The following is a 262-nucleotide window of genomic DNA, read 5'->3' as shown; positions in this document are numbered from 1 at the left end:
TGGTGCAGGACCAGGCAGTGTTTTGCTCTGCTGTACATAGGGTTCTATCAGTCAAAACAGACTCAATGGCACATAACAAGAGCAGCAGCATTTTAAAATAATAGAGTGATACACTTCAACATTTTTAAATAATAGCGTGGAGACCCCCTCACCTGTGTATTTAGAAAGAGCCCTTTAGACACCTTGGTTTCAGACTACTGACTTCTATAACTGTAAGAGAATATATTTGTGTGGTCTTCTGGTACTGTGTTTACAGTGACTA

This window comes from Echinops telfairi, unplaced genomic scaffold (assembly GCF_000313985.2).
Source record: "Echinops telfairi isolate 266 unplaced genomic scaffold, ASM31398v2 ScPeMD7_7468;HRSCAF=8506_0, whole genome shotgun sequence".
NCBI lineage: Eukaryota > Metazoa > Chordata > Mammalia > Afrosoricida > Tenrecidae > Echinops > Echinops telfairi.
This window is presented reverse-complemented; position numbering follows the sequence as displayed.